The sequence below is a fragment of the Rhinolophus hipposideros genome, assembly GCF_964194185.1.
Source record: "Rhinolophus hipposideros genome assembly, contig: HAP1_SCAFFOLD_149, whole genome shotgun sequence".
NCBI lineage: Eukaryota > Metazoa > Chordata > Mammalia > Chiroptera > Rhinolophidae > Rhinolophus > Rhinolophus hipposideros.
In genome coordinates, this window is record NW_027669129.1 from 63,130 (window position 1) to 84,136 (window position 21,007).

Sequence of the window (21,007 nt, forward strand, 5' to 3'; positions counted from 1 at the left end):
GTGGTGATCAGACCACGCGTGTCACCGCTTTCATCACCCGATTCCAGAGACAGAACTCTCCCACCGATGTCTGTAAACTGAGGCCATGTAGCACGTCCACCCCTAGAACATAGTGCGGAACGGGGGAGACATAAACCTTGTAAATACGAGGGGGAAGCCTTCCTATACCCCGTGGTAAGGAAATGGCTTTCACAGTCACAGTCTTTCCCCCGTAGCCATCAATGCAGATTGCTGGTCCAGGGAACAGTTCTGGGTTCCCATAGACAAGACTGCAGTGTGCGCCAGTGTCAACTAGGGCCAAAACCCTCTGCACATTAGAAGGGGACCAATGTATGGACAGTCCACGTGGGGCCTCCCGTTCCTGCCCGTCCCCTCTGACCGGGTACCTTGACCCCACCCCTAATCAACCTGAAAGGAGTCGGCCTCAAGCGGCTGCATGAAGTCCTGGATGGACACGGGTCACGCTGTCTCAGACTTCTCCTTTAGGATTCTCCAGAATTGTTGTTCCGGACATAACTGTTTCCAAAGTAACAGCAGGAGTGCATTGGGTTTTCGATCTATTTTCTCCCAATCGGCCCCTGCTGCCACGAGATCAGGCCACATCTGTGCTCATGTTACTCTCTGAGGCCCGCGACCTCGCCCCTTTACCTTTGGTTTGGGCTTCCAGGTCTCAACTGCATGGACCTGCTGTCTTATCTGCTTTCGCCTGCGGCTCTCAACATCCCCTAGGGTGGCCATGGCAGTTGTAACTTCATGGATCCGTCGCCCTACAGAAGGTGTAAGAATAGCAACCAAGGATCCAAAAGCACTCGCAGGTGCAGTATCCAAAACCAGATCTCTCATGCTGGCTGTCAATCTCCTCCGTCATCTGGCCCCTGCACGTTAAGGTTAAAAACAGCATGTCTCATACCCATTTCACGGATGATTTGCATAAGTTCCGTATATGACTGCCATTGACTCACAGTGTCTGGCAGCTCGCCAGCCTGTCCCCATACTGTGCGTACCGCAGCAGTGAGCCACTCCGTTAGAGAATGGTTGGCCTGGTCGTGGGCCAACCTATGGCAGTTCTGTAACATTTGTCACAGGGATGAATGCACTGTCACGAGGGCTAGCATTTCCATCTCGCCTGGGGAGCAGAGAGTGTTGTCTGCTCCCTCATCCCATAAACGTAGTAGCCAAGGGGAGACTGGCTCTCCAGGGCGCTGTCGGCACCGCCCCCCCAGCTCTTGCAACTCAGTGGGAGTGTAAGGGGTGTAGGTTGTGAACTCAGTCACAGCTGGGTCGCCGGCAGCAATGCCCCCGGTGCCCAAAGGTTGCTCCCCTTTATCTTTTGTGTCAAGATTGGCCGGAGTTTGGGGGTTGGGAGCTGCATTCACTCCACTCGCTTCCTCCGCCTCTACCTCAGAGTCTCCAAGGTGGCGCCCCTCTTCTAACAGGCAGACCCAGACTTCCAGCACCTCCAACCGGGACACCTGGTCCAACACCTGGGACATTTCATTAAGCGCACTTTCCCTGTTGAGGCTCAAGGCCGTGAGGAACATCCAGCCCACGCGGCCGGCTGTAGCCTTCTCCTCCTCCAGCAACTGCTCAGCCAGAGCCTGCAGGGCCTTCTCCACGCTGGCCGGAGAGCCTTCCACGTAATCCCACCCCTCCTTCGGGGTCCAACGCCTGAGAACAGTGGCTACCGGACACCACACACTGTGCGGGGACCACACGTCCTCCTGCCGGGAGTCAGACTCCATTCCTACCTGGTCGGAATCTTGCTCACTGTGCCAGGTGTCTGAGTGGGTGGAGGCCTCCGCGGAAGATGTCCACAACCCTCGGAGCCTAAGGCCGCAGCAGGTCACCAAAATGAGAGAAACGCCGTCCATGGCCAAGACGGTGGTGTGACTGATGGAGGCTTGAGTCTCCCAGGCAGACGGCGCCTCCCATTCCCCATGTCACTCCTCATGGGCCTCCCGAAGCTGGGCTCTCACACGCACAAACTGCTGCACCATGCTTCGGTAGGTTTTGGCCGGCACCGTACCCTGCTTATGACACTGAGCTGTTCTACATAAAAACTGCTCCAGTACATTCCGGAGAGTTTCGGCCGACACCACACCCTGCTCGCTGCGCCACTCGTCATGCAGGACGGCCTGCTGGGTCTCAGCTCCCGCTCCCCACATAAGAACGCAAGATGTGGCTAGGCCACAAAGGAACACCCACGGAGCCATAGGTAGGGGAGTCACACCACTATGGTCTCACTGGAGGCTGTGTTCACAAGCCGTGCGAACTGCTGTCCGCTTTGCTACCAACTGACCGACTTCCCTCGCTCGACTCTCCTCCGTAGCCGCGGCAGTTATGTCAGTGGCCAATGGCTCAATGGTTACAGCTGATGGCCATCTACTACCCGAGCCAGCACCCCTCCACATGATGCCGAGAGCCTGGAAACTGCTCTCTGGGGCTCTGTCCCGACACCCCCTCACTATAGAAGTTTTAAGCCCTGTCGTGCGGGGGGTCTGGCGGGGCGGCCTGCGGGGTCTCTGCTCCCGCTCCCCACATAAGAACGCAGGACATGGTGAGGCCAAAAAGGAACACCCACGGAGCCATAGGTAGGGAAGTCATACCACTATGGTCTCACTGGAGGCTGGGTTTACATGACGTGCGATCTGCTGTCCGCTTTGCTGCCAACCGACCAACTGTCCTCGACTCTCCTTACTCTCCTTCAGTCTCCTCCTTCACTCTCCTCGGCTCCCCTCCATAGCCGCGGCAGTTATATCAGTGACCAATGGCTTAATGGCTACAGCTGATGGCCAACCAGCCACAGCTGACGGCCATCCACTATCTGAGCCAGCACCTCTCCACATGAGGCCGAGAGCCTGGAAACTGCTCTCTGGGGCTCTGTCCCCACACTCCACCCCCACAGGTTCTCGCCTCATAATCTAAACAACAAGCATCTTCCGCAAGGGTCCCTGTGCCATATTAGACTATTGACACCTATGGACAAAAAGAAACGGTAGTCTTAGGAACCAATAATGGCAAATCCCTTCCATCTGGGAGGATACACGCTAGCTTTTCGTCCTGGGAAAGGAGGGTCGCGGCTACTGGCACCTTTCCGGTTTGTGGTACCAGACTTTTATGGCAGTGCTTGGGGTCCCTTGCATAGTTTCAACATGTAACAGTACAGGGGACCCCATAATAGGCCATAGTGAGAGCACATAGGTTCCCTGCAAAATCATCCCGGTATCGGGACCTCCGTATACTACAGTCACTTGCGATGGCCTCTCAGCCACCACCCCTGGCGTCACTTGCAAATCATGAGTCAAACCGGCCCCCCATGGGGCTATCAGGCCCAACCAAAACAGTGGGGGCTTTTGGCCTGCCAGGGCCAACTCCATTGCTGCCATTCCCCTGCTTTCAATCATGTGGGGGCTGGCAGCAAAATGTTTCCATTTCTGCCGTAGCCTGGCTTTAACAGAGTCTCACTGGTGGTAACCTGTAATTGAATGGGAGTGGCCGTTCTATGTAGCAGAGCTTCTACTGGTGCCGGTCCTCCCTTCCGTGGTCTCTCATTCAGGATTCTCAGGACATCCCATAGAAGCGAGGCCCAGTCCCGCATCGTGGGAGGGTGTTTTGACACCCGGAGACCTTGCTTCAAAAGGCCATTATAACGTTCAATCATGCCATCTGCTTGTGGGTTATACGGAGCATGAAATAACCATTGCACGTCCATCCTGGCAGCCCAACGCTGCACCTCTTGCCCTGTAAAATGAATACCCCTGTCACTTTCAATGACTTGGGGGCGCCCATAGAGGGCGCACAGCCGTGTAAGAGCGACGACTGTATGCCGCTGATCTTCAGCCTGACACGGCCAAGCAAACATCAACCCCGTAGCCGTGTCCACTGCTGTGAATGCGTATATCGCATTGCGGGCCTTAGACAGGGGTCCAATGTAATCCACTTGCCAGCGAGTGAGGGGCACCCTCCCACGCGTTATCTGCTGTGTCTCCCAGGGGAGCCTCCGCCTTTGGGGACTCTCCTGGGCACGGATGGCACAGTCATAGCAGGCATCTGCTTTCTCCTGCCATTTCAAAGGCAAACCCTAGCGTCTGCTCACCTGGCACATGGTTCGGCTTCCAGCGTGCTGCAATTTCCTGTGCAGCCAATGGGCCACATCAGTGGCAGGAGCCCGTTCTAACCATCGGACCCGTGCTAGGGCATCTGCTTCATCATTACCTGGGGGCACTAAGGGGGAGTGACCTGTGACATGCATTAGGGTTACCTCCTTTCTCTGCCCTAGATCCCAGAGGTCCTGCCACATGGCTTGACACCACAGTGGACGGTGTCCTACCAACCAGTTTTGGTGTTTCCATGTAGGGAGCCACAAGGTTAGGCCCCGGAACACCGCCCAGCTGTCAGTACAAATAACTAGGGGCCCAGGCTCATGGCTGATTACCATCCACACAGCCCGTAATTCAGCCCATTGGCTACTCTGACCCGTCCCAGCATCAAACCAAATGGTGTCTGTTTTGGGCTGCACACCAATAGCCGTCCAAACAGCTGCAGCCCCTCGGCTAGAACCATCAGTAAACCAGGCATCCTCAGGTACTGGGGACTGTCCTTCTTTGTAGGGTGAGGGCTCCAAGTCCTCCCCTCTAGGCAGAGCGCTTGGCTCAGCCTGGGATACAAGCTCCACAGGCCCCAGGACCTGTTATAGCTCTGTGCTCAAAGGGCTTGAGCTAAGGGTGCTACACTGCTCCAAGTAGGCACCCCACTTGGCGAGGGTGGTGGTCTGTGCCACCCCGGTTTTTGGTCCCTGGGTCCACGTACGCACCCACCCCTGGACAGCATAGGTTGTTCGAACCACTACCCGTGCCGTTCCTGTGATCGCTTCTGTGGCCACTAGGGCTACGTACACAGCGGCCAGCTGTTTCTCTATCAGAGAGTAGCGGACCTCCGCTCCTTTCCATAATTGGGACCAAAATCCCACTGGCAACAGGAGACGCTCCTGCCGTTGCCAGAGGCCCCATCCGTACCCCTACTGGGTTACGTGAACATCAAGTTCAAATGTGCAGCCAGGGTCCACTATTGCAGAGCCTGTGCCTGCTGCATGCCCGTTTCGTGGCAACGAAGGCTTGCTCTATAGCCTCTGTCCAATCCCATGAGGTACCCTTTTTAATCATGTTGTACAAGGGCCTTGCCATTTGTGCCATGTGGGGTACAAACGCCCGCCAATATCCTAGCAGACCCAAATATGTCTGCAGATGGGAGACCTTGGTCGGCCGGGGAAAGGCTTGTATCTTATCAATAATAGCCTCGGGTATAACCTTTGTCTTACCCGACCACACAACACCCAAAAACTTGACGGATAAGACAGGGCCTTGGACCTTTTCCTCATTCACCGCCCAGCCGCGTGACTTCAGGTGGTGGAGAAGAGAGGGAGCTGCTTTCTCTAAATCAGAAAGAGAATCTGATGTTAATAGAATATCATCGACATAATGAAACAAGGCCACAGAGGACGGGTGATCCCACTGTGCCAAATCCTGGGCCACGAGCCCGTGGCAGATAGTGGGGCTGTGCAAGTATCCTTGTGGAAGGACTTGAAAAGTCCACTGCCGCCCGTCCCAAGTAAAAGCAAACTGCTCTTGACACTCGCGTGCAATGGCAATGGAGAAAAAAGCATTGGCCAAGTCCACTACATAGTGATATGTCCCCAGGCTGACAGTCAGACGATCCATTAAACCATGTACTGAAGGCACTGCAGCGAGCAAGGGTGGTATCACCTTATTTAACTCCCTACAGCCCACAGTCATTCGCCAGGTCCCGTCTGGCTTCTTGACAGGCCATACTGGGGAGTTAAAAGGACTGTGCGTTCGCCTCACAATATGTGCCTTCTCCAATTCCAATATTGTGCGACCAATCTCCTCCTGCCCTCCTGGCAGGCGGTACTGTCGCACTGTAACCACGCGCCAGGGCTGTGGCAAAACTTGAGGAGGGTGGTGAGCATGCCCGAGTGTCACCGCTTTCACCACCCGGATCCGGAGAAGGAACTCTCCTACTGAGGTCTGTAAACTGAAGCCATGTAGCACGTCCACCCCTAGAATATACTCCGGAACAGGGGAAACATAAACCTTGTAGGTACAGGGGGAAGCCTTCCTATACCCAGTGGCAAGGAAACGGCTTTCACAGTCACAGTCTTTCCCCCGTAGCCATCAATGCAGATTGCTGGTCCAGGGAACAGTTCTGGGTTCCCATAGACAAGACTGCAGTGTGCGCCAGTGTCAACTCGGGCCAAAACCCTCTGCACATTAGAAGGGGACCAAATATGGACAGTTCCACATGGGGCCTCCGGTCCCTACTTGTCCCCTCTGACCGGGAACTTTGGCCCCGCCCCTAACCAAGCTGAATGGAGTCGTCCTCAAGTGGCAGCATGAAGTCCTGGAGGGACACGGGTCCTTCTTTCCCAGAACTCTCCTTTTGGCTTCGGAATTGCAGTTCCGGACGCAGCTGTTTCCAAAGTTCCAGCAGGAGTGCATTTGGTTGTTGGTCTGTTTTTTCCTGATCAACCCCTGCTGCCACGAGATCACGCCACATCTGTGCGCGTGTTACTCTGTGAGGCCTGCGACCTCGCCCCTTTACCTTTGGTTTGGGATTTACCTTTGGTTTGAGTCCTTGAGGAGTACTCCATTCAGCTTGATTAGGGGCGGGGCCAAGGTACCCGGTCTGAGAGGACAAGAAGGGACCGGAGGCCCCATGTGGAACTGTCTATACATTGGTCCCCTTCTAATGTGCAGAGGGTTTTGGCCCTAGTTGACACTGGCGCACACTGCAGTCTTGTCTATGGGAACCCAGAACTGTTCCCTGGACCAGCAATCTGCATTGATGGCTATGGGGGAAAGACTGTGACTGTGAAAGCCGTTTCCTCGCCACTGGATATAGGAAGGCTTCCCCCTCGTACCTACAAGGTTTATGTCTCCCCTGTTCAGGAGTATATTCTAGGGGTGGATGAGCTACATGGCCTCAGCTTACAGACCCCAGTAGGAGAGTTCCTTCTCCGGATCCGGGTGGTGAAAGCGGTGACACGCGGGCATCCTCACCACCCTCCTCAAGTGTTGCCACATTCCTGGTGCGTGGTTACAGTGCGACAGTACCGCCTGCCAGGAGGGCAGGAGGAGATTGGTCGTACAATATTGGAGTTGGAGAAGGCACATATTGGAGTGTGGAGAAGGCACACATGGAGTTGGAGGCCAACGCACAGTCCTTTTAACTATCCAGTATGGCCTGTCAAGAAGCCATCTGCAGACATATTTGGGTCTGCTAGGATATTGGCGGGCGTTTGTACCCCACATGGCACAAATGGCAAGGCCCTTGTACAACATGATTAAAAAGGGGGCCTCATGGGATTAAACAGAGGCTATAGAGCAAGCCTTCGTTGCCACGAAACGGGCAGTGCAGCAGGCACAGGCTCTGCAAGTAGTGGAACCTGGCCGCCCATTTGAACTTGATGTTCATGTAACCCAAGAGGAGTATGGATGGGGCCTCTGGCAACGGCAGGAGCGTCTCCGGTTGCCAGTGGGATTTTGGTCCCAATTATGGAAAGGAGCGGAGGTCCGCTACTCTCTGATAGAGAAACAGCTGGTCGCTGTGTACGCAGCCCTAGTGGCCACAGAAGCGATCACAGGAACGGCACGGGTAGTGGTTCGAACAACCTATGCTGTCCAGGGGTGGGTGCGTACGTGGACCCAGGGACCAAAAACCGGGGTGGCACAGACCACCACCCTCGCCAAGTGGGGTGCCTACTTGGAGCAGTGTAGCACCCTTAGCTCAAGCCCTTTGAGCACAGAGCTACCACAGGTCCTGGGGCCTGGGGAGCTAGTAGCCCAGGCTGAGCCAAGCGCTCTGCCTAGAGGGGAGGACTTGGAGCCCTCGCCCTACAAAGAAGGACAGTCCCCAGTACCTGAGGATGCCTGGTTTACTGATGGTTCTAGCCGAGGGGCTGCAGCTGTTTGGACGGCTATTGGTGTGCAGCCCAAAACAGACACCATTTGGTTTGATACTGGGATAGGCCAGAGTAGCCAATGGGCTGAATTACGGGCTGTGTGGATGGTAATCAGCCATGAGCCTGGGCCCCTGGTTATTTTTACTGACAGCTGGGCGGTGTTCTGGGGCCTAACATTGTGGCTCCCTACATGGAAACACCAAAACTGGTTGGTAGGACACCGTCCACTGTGGGGTCAAGCCATGTGGCAGGACCTCTGGGACCTAGGGCAGAGAAAGGAGGTAACCCTAATACATGTCACAGGTCACTCCCCTTTAGTGTCCCCAGGTAATGATGAAGCAGATGCCCTAGCACGGGTCCGATGGTTAGAACGGGCTCCTGCCACTGATGTGGCCCACTCGCTGCACAGGAAATTGCAGCACGCTGGATGGAAGCCGAACCATGTGCCAGGTGAGCAGACGCTAGGGTCTGCCTTTGAAATGGCAGGAGATAGCAGATGCCTGCTATGACTGTGCCATCCGTGCCCAGGACAGTCCCCAAAGGCGGAGGCTCCCGTGGGAAACACAGCAGATAACGCGAGGGAGGGTGCCCCTCACTCGCTGGCAAGTGGATTACATTGGACCCCTGCCTAAGGCCCGCAATGCGATATACGCATTCACAGCAGTGGACACTGCTACGAGGTTGATGTTTGCTTGGCCGTGTCCGGCCGCGGATCAGCGGCATACAGTCGTCGCTCTTACACGGCTGTGCGCCCTTTATGGAAGCCCCCAAGTCATTGAAAGTGACAGGGGTACCCATTTTACGGGGCAAGAGGTGCAGCGCTGGGCTGCCAGGATGGACGTGCAATGGTTGTTTCATGCTCCATATAACCCACAAGCAGCTGGCATGATTGAACGCTATAATGGCCTTTTGAAGCAAGGTCTCCGGGTGTCAAAACACCCTCCCACGATGCGTGACTGGGCCTCGCGTCTATGGGATGTCCTGGGAGTCCTGAATGAGAGACCACGGAAGGGAGGACCGGCACCAGTAGAAGCTCTGCTACATAGAACGGCCACTCCCATTCAATTACAGGTTACCACCAGTGAGACTCTGTTAAAGCCAGGCTACGGCAGAAATGGAAACATTTTGCTGCCAGTCCCCACATGCTTGAAAGCAGGGGAACGGCAGCAATGGACTTGGCCCTGGCAGGTCAAAAGCCCCCACTGTCGATGCTTGGGCCTGATAGCCCCATGGGGGGCCGGTTTGACTCATGATTTGCAAGTGACGCCAGGGGTGGTGGCTGAGTGGCCACCGCAAGTGACTGTAGTATACAGAGGTCCCGATACCGGGATGATTTCGCAGGGAACCTATGTGCTCTCACTATGGCCTATTATGGGGTCCCCTGTACTGTTACATGTTGAAACTATGCAAGGGATCCCAAGCACTGCCATAAAACTTTGGTACCATAAACCGGGAAAGGTGCCAGTGGCAGCGACCCTCTTTTCCCAGGACAAAAAGCTAGCGTGTATCCTCCCAGATGGAAGGGATTTGCCATTATTGGTTCCTAAGACTACCGTTTCTTTTCGTCCATAGGTGTCAATAGTCTATTATGGCACAGGGACCCTCGCAGAAGCCGCTCGTTGTGTAGATTATGAGGCGAGAACCTGTAGGGGTGGAGAGTGGGGACAGAGCCCCAGAGAGCAGTTTCCAGGCTCTCGGCCTCATGTGGAGAGGTGCTGGCTCAGATAGTGGATGGCTGTCAGCTGTGGCTGCTTGGCCATCAGCTGTAGCCATTAAGCCATTGGTCACTGATATAACTGCCGCGGTTACGGAGGGGAGCCGAGGAGAGTGAAGGAGGAGACTGAAGGAGAGTAAGGAGAGTCGAGGAGAGTTTGTCGGTTGGCAGCAAAGCGGACAGCAGATCGCACGTCGTGTAAACCCAGCCTCCAGTGAGACCATAGTGGTATGACTTCCCTCCCTATGGCTCCTGGGTGTTCCTTTTTGGCCTCACCATGTCCTGCGTTCTTATGTGGGGAGCGGGAGCAGAGACCCCGCAGGCCGCCCTGCCGGACACCCCGCACGACACATAGGTAGGGAAGTCATACCACTATGGTCTCACTGGAGGCTGGGTTTACACGACGTGCGACCTGCTGTCCGCTTTGCTGCCAACCGACCAACTCTCCTCGACTCTCCTTACTCTCCTTCAGTCTCCTCCTTCACTCTCCTCGGCTCCCCTCCATATCCGCGGCACTTATATCAGTGACCAATGGCTTAATGGCTACAGCTGACGGCCAACCAGCCACAGCTGACGGCCATCCACTATCTGAGCCAGCACCTCTCCACATGAGGCCGAGAGCCTGGAAACTGCCCTCTGGGGCTCTGTCCCCACAAGCCCCCTCAGTGAAGAAGGTTCAAGTCTCCTCACTATAGAAGAGTAATCCCCTCACTATAGAAGGTTTAAGCCCCTCACTATAGAAGTTTAAAGTCCTCTCTTCTTCTCCCTCTGCTCCGGACCCCCTGGTTTTTCCTCTCATCCCTGACTACAGCTAGTTCAAATCCCCACACCGTATCAAACCGTTGCCCCCACATCCCATTCCGATACTTACTCCACCACTGCCCTGCTTCCTCCGGACCTTTCTTGCCCTGCTCAACCTGACCTTATGCACCCCCAGCCACCCAGATCCCTCTCAGGGAAGTGGCAGGCGATGACGGCCTTGTTGGGTTCCATGTGCCTTTCTCGATGACAGACCTGAGTCACACTGAATCTGAGCTAGGCTTCTTTTCTTCAGGTCCCTCCAACTTTCCTAAAGAGTTCGAATACCTCACACTTAGCTATGACCTTATTTGGCGGGACATCTATATTGTTCCTTCCACGGGTACTAACTCTGACCAAAGGGATGCTATCATTCGAAAAGCTAGGGAAACCGCCCAATCCGGACCGGACCACTTAAAGAGAGACCATGTGGTTAATTGTCTCCTTCAGGGCATGAAAGCAGCCATTCAGAAAGCTGTCAAGTATGAAAAAGTTAGGGAAATCTACCAGGACCGCCCTGAGAACCCAGCTGTTTTTCTCTCTCGCCTTTCAGAACCCTACAAACCTACACTAATATTAATGCTGACTCTCCGCATGGCAGAGCTGCCTGAGCCATGCATTTCATCTCCCAGTGGGCCTGATATTCGCAGGAAGCTTCAGAAATTAGAGAAGGGTCCTCACCCCCCCACCAAACAGATCTTTTAGATCTGGCCTTTAAGGTCTTCAATAATCCAGACGGAGAGTAGACAGGCCCATACCCAGGCCTTACACATGGTTGCCGCAGCAGTTTCCCAGGCCATTAGGCCGGGCCGGCCCCAAAGGAAAGAACTGGGACCCCAATCCTCTGCACAGCCTAATTACCAAGTGCCTGCTTTAAATGTGGTCTTCCGGGACACTGGAGCCGCTCTTGCCCTAACACACGGCCTCCTACTAAGCGTGGCCCCCTATGTGGCCGTGGTGACCAGTGGATGTCAGATTGCCCTCCAGGCCCTCAAGGCTCAGGAACATCCACTTCCTGGCCCCGGCCAATAATCTTCCCCTCCTGGGGATACTCGGCACCGATGAAGATGAAGGTGCCCAGTCCCATCACAGGCCTCCAGCTCCACCATGTGCGGGTAACTCTCCTAGTTGCAGGTGAGGCCATTTCTTCAAGACAAGGAGGCCACTTACTTGGCACTCCCCGAATTTTCCGGCAAGCTCTCTCCCTCTCTCGTCTGGATTGTGGGGGGTCTATGGGAAACTTTCTCACCTCATAGCTACCTGCCAGAGGGACATCCTTTTATGTTCTCCTCCCCGCTTCTCTCCCTTCCTTCCGTTATACACTGCAGGGGCCACCAAAGGGGGCCATCCTCCCCAGGGCCATGGTCCATGACTCTCTCTCTCTGGAGAGCCTGTTACTAGTCAGGAGCCCTTTGGGAGGGCCCCAGCTGCCTCCGCTGGAAAACTGCCCCTACTACCCCATCTTTCCTCCCTATTGCCCTTCCCTGTCGCCTCTGTTCTGTACCGACCCCCACCCTCCACTGCACTCAAACTTTCCTCAGTCCGTTTTGCTACCCTTACTTAGGGAAGTCTTCCCTCTTTCATCCTCCGACTCGGTCAGATTTGCCGTCGGATACAAGACCTAGCGCTAGGGCTGACCGTGTCCGGGGGCCAGGCCCCTGGAGCAGCCGGGGGCAGGGACGCCTGCCCCCGTCTGCACCTTTCCCCTCCGCGGGTCCTGAGGAAACCGACAGCAGGACGCCCTGCCATTTTCCCTTGTACTCTGAAGGATTAAGAGGGTCTAGACTTTACCTCTTTTTGCCCCCTATTTTTTACCTCACCCTCCTCTGCTATCTCCCCTCCCCTGGACAGGGGGACAGGGCAGACAACTTTTTTAATCAACGCCTCTCGCATTTTAGTTGAATCACTCTCTAATCCAAGCTCTGAACTCCTTCCTCCAGGATGAGAGGCCCCCACACCTTTTCCTTGAGGGTTCCTTTGGGATTTTGTTTTGTTTTGTTTTGTTTTTTTAAAGATTTTATTGGGGAACAGTGTGTACTTTTTTCGAACTCAAGTTGTTGTCCTTTCAGTTTTAGTTGTGGAGGGCGCAGCTCAGCTCCAGGTCCAGTTGCCCTTGCTAGTTGCAGTGGGCAAGGCCCAACATCCCTTGCGCCAGTGGAAACCGGCAACCTTGTGGTTGAGAGCACACGCTCCAACCAACTGAGCCATCCTGGAGCTCAGCAGCAGCTCAGCTCAAGGTGCCGTGTTCAATTTTAGTTGCAGGGGGCGCTGCCCACCATCCCTTGTGGGAGTCAAAAATCCAACTGGCAACCTTGTGGTTGAGAGCACCGGCTCCAACCAACTGAGCCATCCAGAAGGCAGCTGAGCTCAAGGTGCCGAGTTCAATCTTAGTTGCAGGGGGCCCTGCCCACCATCCCTTGCTCCCCTGCGGGACTCCAGGAACTGAACTGACAACCTTGTGGTTGAGAGCCCACTGGCCATGTGGGAATCCATCCGGCACCCTTCGGAGGAGCACGGAGCTGTAACCGCCTGAGCCACCAGGCCGGCCCTTGGTTATATATTTTTAACCAACACATGGTTGAAAGGTCCAGAGATCATGGTTTAAAAAATAACAAGATAAACAACAAATGACAGAAACAAAGCCACAGGAGACCTAGATAGAGTTATCAGACTCTGACTATTCTGAATATGTTGAAGGAAACTCTCTCAAATTGACCACTAAGCAGACAACTAGAAATTATAAAAGAAAACTAAACCAAAATTCTAGAAGTGAAAAACTCAATGAGTTTAAGAACTTAGTGGCTAGGTTTCAAGGCAGAATGAATAGACAAACACAGCTGAAACCTGCACACATGTGTTTACGACGGTGTCATACATAATTGCCAAAAACTGAAAGCAACCAAGATAGCTTTCCATAGGTGAATGGATAAACAGAGTGCCGTACACCCGTAAAATAAAATATTATTTAGTGATGAAATTAGCTGCCAAGATACTAAAAGACGTGGAGAAAACTTAAATGCATACTGCTAAATGAAAGAAGCCAGTCTGAAAAGGCTACGCATTACATGATTCTAACTGCATGACATTCTGAAAAAGGAAAAAGTACTGAGACAGTAAAAAGATTAGTAGTTTCCGGAGGTTAAGGGAATTAGAGAGGTCACAATAGGTGGAATGCAGTATTTTTAGGACAGTGAAATTACTCCATAGGATACTATAGTGGTGGATAAATGACATTACGCGTTTGTCAGAATCCATAGAACTGTACAATAAACGGGTGAACTCTAATGTCGACTATGGAACTGAGTTAACAACGTGTCGACATTGGTTCATCTATTGTAACAAATGTACCAACCAGACAAGATGTCAATAACAGGGGAAGCTGGAGAGATAAGAGGAAGGGAATATGTGAGAACTCTGTACTTCCTGCTTGATTTTCCTTTCAATCCAAAACTTCTCTAGAAAACAACGTCTATGAGGTGTGTTTTTTTTAACCTATGGCAAACAGTGATACAGGAGAGTTAGCATGTCCCTCGGTAGACAGGGAGGTCCCTGGTGGAATAAACAAAGACAGTCCTATCCTAAAACTTCAGGTTTTGAAATCACTCCTTCGCTCCAGGACATAATGTAACAAGGTGTAAGGAATAGAATATATGAAGGTCTGCCTGGGAACATTTGGGGATGTAAACTCTCACAGTGGCTGGGATACGTGCTTGGCCTTGGAAGGACTGGCTACCCTCCCAAGGACCAAGAAAATATTTACAGGATGTGGAGCCTGGCCTTCGCCTTGCCACAGGTGGGCTGAGCTGTGATACATCTAATCTCGTACCAAGGACTGGCCCCGGCTCCTAGCCAGATCCGAGACCAGTTCCTTGTGTTGTTAACACGTATGCTTATTGGCTCCTTGCTGCTGTTGTTAGTGAAGTCCTCAAAACCCCAGGAAGCGGAGGAGCAACAGCAACAGTTGTTCCCCGGCCGCCTGGGCTGCTGTAAGGTGTTTCACTCGTGCTGATGAAGGGCCGGTGCTGTTTCTGTGCATGATGTTTCGCCCCTGTTGATTTTTTACCGGTGCTGTTTCTGCACATGATGTTTCGCCCGTGCTGATAACTTTACTCGATTAGGATTTTGCCCTGCTAATGAAAGGCCGTTGCTGTTTCTACGACTCGAATTGACCGGGCCCTGGTGGTATGATGAATTGCCTCCTTGCTTGGTAGTGGTATGATAATATGTTCCTCTAATCTCTGTCTTGTCTTACTTACTTTCACTTTGTAATAAAACTCTTTAACCCCTTCATCCCGGCTTGTGGTGGTGTGTCTTGCGTATCGGGCCTTGAAAATAAGGCTGTGCACAGCAATCGATAATACTTATCGATACACAAGGCCTTGAGATTAATCATAACATTCCTTTTGGCCTGACAAATGGAGCAGATCTGAGAGAGAAAGAGTGGGTCACTTTGCTAATTCCTTTAGGATGGGCAAGCAGAGCAAACCCGGTAGACGATTTTCATTAGAAGGCGCCAGTTCCCTTCTTCAAACAAGTTCCCTTCTTCCCCGAGCAGGCAAGGGAAGGTATAAAAGTAAGAGCTTTTGCCTCAGTCACGGGGCACCCCCCATTCGGAACCCCCTCCCGCTCGGGAGCTGCAACCTCTTCTTCTGCCTCTTATAAACTATCCTCTTTTTCAAAACTCTTTGCCTCTCCCTCGTCCGTGTTTGCATTCTTCGGCTTCACGAGACACGATCCCGGCCCTCACTCAGAAACTGCCAGCAGATCCAACATCACCTACATCAACAGCATACTTAATGGTAAAATGCTGAAAATTTTACCTGTCAGGCTGGTAACCAAATATGGATGCCAGCTATTACCCCTTACATTCAATATTGTACAGGAAGTCCAGTGAAATAAGGCAAGAAACAGAAAGCCAACAAATACTTTAGAAAGGAAGAAACCGTCATTACTTGCATATGATATGACCGTAGATGTACAAAATCACAAAGAATATTAATTATTATAGATGTATTGAGATCTAACAAGAAGAGAGTAAGAATAAACAATTCAAAATCAACACTCGTGAAGTAAAAAGAAGCTACTAGGAAAAATAAAGAGGAGGAATATTATAGAAATTATTCTATTTTTTAGAATGTTTTCAGACTTACCTCATTTTCTTTCTTTTTCTCATTGGCTTTAGGATGGAGTGAAAGTATTGAGACCGAAAAAAAACTCTACCAGCCCTTTACACATTGTTGTCATGCTAGAAAGTTTTATCATAGCAAACATTTATTCATATACTGTGTACAAATCATTTCAGGTGTTGAAGATTTAAAAAAGAAAAAAGACAATTTATTCTGTCTCAACTGCTCACTCTGGACCTTTTTCCTCTGAAAACTGCTCTGGTTGTAAAAATAAAGACAGCCCCCAGATTTGGGCTCATTTTGCTCAGCCTGTTTCTTATCATTGGTCTATACCTTGAAGAAAATATAAACTAAACAAAATTAAACTTAAGAAAGACTCGGAAACTATTTAGGTAGAAAACTAGACATCTTAGCACGCGGCTGACCAGCTTGCCTCCAGGCCATAGCTACAGCTGCCATCCTGGTTCCCAAAGCCACCAAGCTCCCAAGGGGACAAGACTTAACTGTTTTCCTTTTGGCCCCACACCACATTCAAGGGTTTTTTAATGCTAATAAGAGTCACAGGCTCACCTGATATCTGCCTCCTACAACATCAGGCCTTCTTCAAAGGTCCTGTAATTCAAATATGGACCTGCTCCACCCTTAATCTCGCCACCTTCCTCGCAGAGACAGAGGAAGAATTAACTGCCAATAAGTTTTAATACAAGCCTATACTGCTAAAAGGGACGTACAAAAAATACCCCTAGACAACCCAGATTGGACGCTCTGCACCGATGACAGTTCTTTCATAGAAAAGGACATACAAAAGGCTAGACAGTCAAATAGCTTACTCAGTAACAACATCCCTAAACGCCACCTCACAGGCTATCCATGCCATGAGACAAAAGGTAGGACAGGTCAGAATAACAGTTCTCACACAAAGCTGCCATCGATTATCTACTTCTCAAACACAATCAAGAATATAAAAAAGTTTAAAGGGTTAGGCTGTTTCAGTCTCTCTGATAGTTCACAGTTAATTAAAGGTTTCCAATATTAAACTAAAAACGAGATCCTTTGGTTTAGATTGGTCCTTCCTTACTTTCTGGCTTCCTAGCGTACCAGGACTTAAAGAAGCCTTTCTCATATTTCTGTTATTCATGATTATAGGAATCATCTCTTGCTGCTACCGACGGTGTATCTCTACTTGTGGACCACTCACTAGCCGGCTACGACGGCCTTCAGAGCAACAAACTCCTCATCTGGATCTCCTCATCCACCGGGGACCATTAGAGAGACCTCCGGACAAGCCCTAGCTGCCGGTCTCTCTCTACGTCCCTCCTCAGCCTGAAGTAGCCAGAGCGATCGTCGCCCCTATCCCCTAACGGCAGTTAGGGTTTCCTCTTCAGATGGGGGGATTCATACAGGAGAGTTAGCATGTCCCTAGGTAGACAGGGAGGTCCCTGGTGGAATAAACGAAGAGTCATAGCCTAAAACTTCAGGTTTTGAAATCACTCCTTCGCACCTGTATGTGTGGAACACTTCACTACGGAGGACAGGGTTTGTGATGTTTATAACTCTGAAGGAAAACTGAGAACAAACTACGTTGGTGCGGGACCGCGAGGTGATCTATCTCATCACAAGTTCACAGTCGCTCCCGAAAGACATGCTTGGGGGACATCTCCAGCAATATTCGACACGCAGAGAAAGCATGGATGCTTTAACTGGCCCAGGGTGAGAGTTCAGCGGACGGAAGGAGTATAAATGAAGGAAAAGGGAACATGGGATTTTGAGGGTGTTGGCAAGAATGGGGCTTACGTGACAGACCCAGGCTGATTTATGCTATGGGTAAAAACTGGTGGTGTTTAGAAACGTGGAGATCTAATGGTCTCTAGTGCCATCTGTTGCCCAACTAAATGAGGAACTACCAGCTCCTCATTAATCCCTGGAGAACTATCCACCTGGAGATGAGAAGAAAGGCATGATTTTATTAGCAATGTCCCGCAAAACACCACCCTCCCAAGGCCGAGCTAGGGGCAGGGTGGGAGGTAGTAGTGGGCAGTTCAACTGCAGTGGCATCTGCTGTGGACAGCAGAGAAACAGCCAGTTTCCAAGAAGCCTCCTCTCATAGCTGAGGACCAGTAGTCCCAGGCAGGCTGTGATGGGAAAACACAAGGTGCTTTTCAGATCTACATTCATCTTGCGCTCTCTACGTATGGTTATATTTGTATGTCTTCTCCCAAGTGTGAGCATCTCTGTCGCCCACCTATCTGGTGGTGGTAATGACCCAGTGCTACTTTTTCTTTCATGTATTCTTGTTCCCTAGAGGAAGCTATCTCCATATCCAGTAACTATAAATTTAAAACTCTCTTCAAAAGCTTGTCTCAATAATCAAGTGAACTATGAACAGACTGACAATTAGGTTCGAGAACTCGTCGTCGAAAAGGTGCCACGTAACTCATTGCTGAGCCTCACTATGGTCACCTTCGAAGTACTCCCCTTGGGAAGCTATGCAGCGACACAAGCGCCTAGTCCACCCTTCAAGGCGATTGCGGAACTCCTTTCCTGGAATGGCCATAAAGCTGTCATCCTATTACCCTCGATGTCCTGAATGTCATCCAAATGTCTTCCTTGCAATATTTCCTTTCAATTCAGCTAAAGAAAGAAGTCGTTGGGGACCAGATCAGTTTACTTTTCCTTAAGTTTGAATTATGGGGTAGAGAAGCATCTTAATCTTTTTCTGGGCTTTGACTTCTCAAGGTGGTCATTTGGCCCTTTGCGACATGACCATTAGGCTCATCTACAAATGTAAACTTCATCCTCCATTGGTTACCTTTCCCAGATTATCGTCTCCTCTGGCCCAATTGAGAGCACCTTCAGAACATGTGGAAGCTTCTGCCAGCTGCGGGTAATCTTGGTATTATTCCACAATAAAATCCTCAGCTCTTGTAATTTCCTTTGGGGGGAGGGAGGTGTCACAAATGATCAAGTACTAACATTTTATTCCCTTAGATACACGCTTTTAGCTTGTGTTGACACCCTTGATGGAATTCTCTATGTGCTGAAATGGAACCACGGGCGTGTATCAGCGGTACAATAGAATCCAGTGGAATTGTATCAACACTGGGGGACGAACCCCCCTCTACCATTTGTTCGGTTTTTTTCAATATTATTGTTATCGCTAATCTGGGTTACTCAATATCATTGTTCTAACGGTCCTTATAAGTCTAACAAGATTAAGTTTAACAAAAACTTGAACCTTAACCTTTACTATTCAAGGATTTAACTTGATGTCATTTTTACAATATTATGTTCAGGCAATTTATTTGGATTGCCCACGATCATCTTTTCTCTTCCCAACTCAGAAGAGTTTGGTGCCATTTAGAAACACTGTGTTTTTCCTACTGCTGGTCGAGAAATGAATTTAGTGGGTCCTAACAAGGAGTTTCCTCTTTTTTTTTCTTTTTTTCCAAAGTACAACATTTTATTTAAAGGATACCTTTATCCCGGGGTGACCGCTGAGGAGCAGGGTTTCCCTTCTGCTGGGAGGCACCCCCTGCTGTACAGTTAAGTTTCCCACAGCTGTGTGGCCCCCAGGGGAGAAAGGGCTGATGCCTGTCAAAGGGCTCCTGCTGCCGGCCCTGAAGCCAACACCTCCACCCCTCTGCAGATCTGGGAGTGCCCGCCAGGGGGCGCCACACCTCCGCTTGCGCCAGGGCCTCCCGCAGCCGCTGAGGCTCGCGCTGAGGCACCCGCTGCACGCCCCCTGGACGCTGACTCTCCCTGCACGCGCCCGCGCGCTGCCGGGCATCCCGCGCGGATGGGCGCGCCCCCGCGCGCTTTGGGCGGTCTCGGGCACGCGCGCCCATTGTTCCCTACTGCATCCAGGCAACAGGCCCAACGGTGGGCACTTGGCCTTCAGCCCTGTTGACAGCTGAAGGAGCTAGCTAGGAGCCTGCTGTGGATCCAAAGACAGACCTCACCCAAGTGACCCATGGGCGCTTATCAGGGCAGGATCTGTCTCCCACGCCCGCCCCGGGCACCCGAGGGCCAGCACCCCTGCGCTCGCCATGCCCACCACGTTCATCTGGCCCGCCATCCTCACACAGCGGTCCGTGCCCCTCCGTTCTCTCGCAGGCCAAACTGCAGGTATCTGATGAGTTTGTCTTCGTGCTTTCTCACAGCGTCTGTGCGGCGATGTTCCATGCTCTCTCAAACGCTGCGCACGTTTCTGGGGTCCCTCATCGCAATCAGCAGCCGTGGCCATCAGAGGGAAGCCGTGCTGTCTGCTCTGCTCTCACAGGTGGCCTGTCGCACAGTGTCTCCGGTGGGCAGAGTCAGTCACCGTGTGGCACAGGACCGGGTAGTCACCCACATGCCCCTCACAACACCCGGGGGTGCCCACAACACCTGCACAGAGCAGAGCTTGTTGAGGGCCAAAGGGGCACCCAAGCAGGAGGAAGACCCTGCACTCAGAGAGCAGCAGGCCAATCAGGGAAGGAACCCCGATGGCACTGGGGCTGCACACTCTGCATTTAGGCCCCTGGGGGTCCGAAGAGGCCACTCTTTCTTCATGCCCAGGCCCGGGACTCTGCAGAGAATCCTCCATGAGCAGCTCTCAGGAGACACGGGAAGGAACCCCGATGGCACTGGCCGAGCACGGTCTGCATTTAGGGCCCTGCAGAGAATCCCCCATACAGAGATCTCAGAAGACAAGGGCCACAAGAAATCCCAGACCTCCGTGCTAATCTCCTGCCCCAGAAGAAATGCCATCACCAGCTCATACAGCTCCACCGGAGTTTTCCCACTGGCGCAGAGGAAGAGGCTTACAGCCACATCCCGTGCTCGGCTAGTCCAGAAATCCTCCAAAAAAGTGAGCCAGGAGGGTCCTTCTCCCTCCTCGGCTCCCGGGCTTTCCCAGAAGTGCCAGCATGACAAGGAGGCAGGTGGAACAAAGGGGCAGAAGCCAAACCAGACAGACGGCTCACCCACATGTGACAGTTCCAGGCCTGGAAAACGAAACACTTGTCTTCTGCCGCGCAGGCGAGGGGACCCTCTGAGTCTGCCAAATCCCCCTGAGCTGGGTTTCCGAGTCACAGCAGAACACCTTCACAGGGAGAAGGAAGCTGCACTCCAGAGCATCCACAGAGCACTTCAGGGAGGTGAGACTGAGACCACCCCAGACCTCGGTGCCATACGTGCTGTATGGAGCGGTCCTGCACCAGCTGTTCTTGCAGCTCCCAGCATGAATCCATAGCTGGCGAAATACAGGAGGAAGCAGGCCTGCTCAGGCCCCATGACTCTCCCAGATTCTGCTAGAGGGGCTACATCTGTGCATCTCTGTCACCCAGGAGGCGCAGTTCACCAGGCCCCCTCTTCTCCCAGCCAGAGGCCGTGATACGGGATAGCACCCTA